General features: G+C 37.9%; 1 non-coding gene across 1 annotated transcript; it reads right to left on the minus strand.

Moving 5' to 3' along the window:
- Window positions 1–1,333: 1,333 nt before the first annotated feature.
- LOC127108661 (small nucleolar RNA R71) lies at window positions 1,334–1,440 on the minus strand. Its single transcript, XR_007796185.1, has one exon. It is a non-coding gene; the product is annotated as a small nucleolar RNA R71 (small nucleolar RNA).
- Window positions 1,441–2,857: the final 1,417 nt, after the last annotated feature.

The following is a 2,857-nucleotide window of genomic DNA, read 5'->3' on the forward strand; positions in this document are numbered from 1 at the left end:
CCCTCATTTCCACCCTACAAACTAAAATCTAAAATCAATATTGATACAGGAACTAAAATAGGATTTCACCATAAAATTTAAAATGAACCTAAAATTATTATTTTTTCTACCTTCAAAATCAAATAATCACAATAAAAATAAATGGAAAGTAACTAATTGAATAAACTAACCTGATAAAAGAGAGGATTGAAAAGGGAAAATAAGATTTTTTTTTCTTGGTTTCAAACCGCTCTAACAGATAAAGAGAGGAGAGAACGTGTGAGAAAGGAGAAAAAAAAACGTTTGGTTTCCAAATATCCTATTTTTCAGCATTTAATATTTTATTTATTATATGTGATACAAAAATATTTTTATTTATTAATTTATTCACTAATAATAGTTAATTTGAGGCCCCACAAAAAGTGAGACCCTGTGCTACTGCACAACTCTCACAGGAAAAGAACCGGCCCTACGAGGCTACAATATTATTCGGTGAGAATGTAATTTAGAGTTACTTCAGAGAGGAAGTCTAAGTTTGTACACAAAATTGAAATTATTAAAAAAAATAGAAAATAGAAATAATTAAATAGTGTATATTTTTATAATATTTAAATGATATATACTTTTATCGGGACTGTGCACTTGAAGTCAAGTACCCGATAGACTATATTTTATATATAGTCACGACAAGCATCAAGTTTTTGGCGCCGTTATCGGGGACCTGTTTTAGTCAAATAGTGCGATTCTTTCGTTGCACGGTATAGACTAAGGTAAAAACAAAAACTAATCTTCTCTCCCTTCTTTCCCTGATTGTATGCCAAGTACTCGCTCACAAGGCGATAACTTAGCACCACCAGTCCCAGAATTAGAGCGTTTCTTATATGTGAGACGCCGAATACACGAATATCAACAAAAGTATTATATTCCCGATATCTTCTCTCCTCCTAAACCAGAAGAAAAACCAACCATGGATGAAGAAGGACCACATAATCGTCCTCTTAAATTCTACGCTACCCCGTCCCAACAAGAACCTCACAACAGCATTGTTGCCCCCGCTATCAATCGAAACGACTTCGAGCTGAAACCCTGACTATTATCAGTCGTCCAACAACATCAATTTGCTGGAAATCCTACGGACGATCCTAATGAACACCTGACCAAGTTTGTGCAGTACGTAGATACTGTAAAGGCAAATGGTGTATCTCAAGATGCGATAAGACTGCGCCTCTTTCCTTTCTCACTAAGAGACAGAGCTTGGGCTTGGTTGTAATCCTTGCCATCCAACTCCGTTACAACATGGGAAGAACTGAAGAACGTTTTCTTATCCCGATATTTTCCGCCGAGCAAAACTGCTATGCTGAGAGCTCAAATCAACGGATTCAGGCAAAAAGATGTGGAATCTCTCTACGAAACATGGGAGAGATACAAGGACATGATGAGGATATGTCCACATCACGGTCTCGAAGGCGGGGTGACCATTCACACATTTTACAACGGGCTTCTGTATAACACAAGACTGACAATAGACGGTGCCGCGGGCGGTGCACTTAGGGATAAGCCATACAACGAAGCCTATCAACTCATTGAAAACATGGCCCAGAACCATTACCAATGGGGAGGTGAAAGAACTCCAGTAGAAAAGTCCCAAACAAAGGGTGGAATGTACGAAATCAGTAGCCTTGACCATGTTCATGCAAAGGTAGATGCCCTTGTTCAAAAATTAGACAACCTTCCAATCCACCCGCAGCCACCGTACCGTGGGTGCTGTAACTCCAAACTATAAGCAGATTTTAATTTAATAAGTTACAAATAGTCCAATATACACATTTATCCTAAAAACCTAAGTAATTACATTTTAATGTTCAAAATTTAATAAGAAGTTGTTGCAAATTCAACTGGTAGGAACGAAATTCCCAAGAACCATTGCCCAAAAAGACCAAAACCAGTTGATCACGTTGAACCCCTCTTTGGAATTGGCACGCCTCAAAACCTGCTTTCCTGAAGCTTTACGCAGCCAACCTTCCATTCAATCAAGTCACTTCACGCCGTAACCTGCAGAAAGAAAAAACGGCTTAAGTGAAAAAGCCCTTTCCATAAGCTCTTAAAGGACTGAAGAATAAGTAATAAATTAATCAGTTTAACAATTTGCCCAAAGGACTAACTTGAACATCCAAAAAAACATTTCAAAGATGGTTTAAAACAGTAACAAATCTACAAAAAAAGGATCCCACATAATCTGGAGAAAAAAAAGCATAACTGAAGAGAGTTTTTAAGACTTAGAAAATTCATCATTAAAAGGCATCATAAGTTAACAGCAAGAAGAAGGAAAGAGCACAGCAGGACGAATATTTCTTCAAACCCAAAAAGCCAAACAGAGAAAATATTCTGGAAATCCTAGAGATTAATCCAAAATAATTTTGTTAAGAACACCCAAACACATAGTAAACGAAAAAACCAGCAAAATATAAAAATCATCACAAAAACGAAAAAGCCAGTAAATCCACACAATCATCACAAAAAAAACGAAAACAGAGGAAGGACATTGAAAAAGAGAGGTTGTCTACCTGGTTTCGTTGAGAGCGCAGCCGTCGGACTAAGCTCCAGGTTGGTATTTCCTTTCCTCTTGTTTCCTTCCTTTCACATCGCCTTCATGTCCGGATCTTTAATGTACGCCAAGTCCATGTTCTTGTTTTGCTTCAAACCCTTGTTGTTGTTGGTTTGGTTGAAGTGTTAGGGTTGCGTTTGAAACCTCCGATCTGGACGATTGGAGTTGTTTTTTGGGAAATCTGAGTTCGGATCCGGACTCAGAATGTTTTTTTATGAAGGATAGGGTTTTGTGTATAAGGGTTATCGGAAAGTGACGGCGGCTCCGTCGCGG

The sequence above is a fragment of the Lathyrus oleraceus genome, chromosome 7, assembly GCF_024323335.1.
Source record: "Lathyrus oleraceus cultivar Zhongwan6 chromosome 7, CAAS_Psat_ZW6_1.0, whole genome shotgun sequence".
In the NCBI taxonomy this organism is placed as follows: domain Eukaryota; kingdom Viridiplantae; phylum Streptophyta; class Magnoliopsida; order Fabales; family Fabaceae; genus Lathyrus; species Lathyrus oleraceus.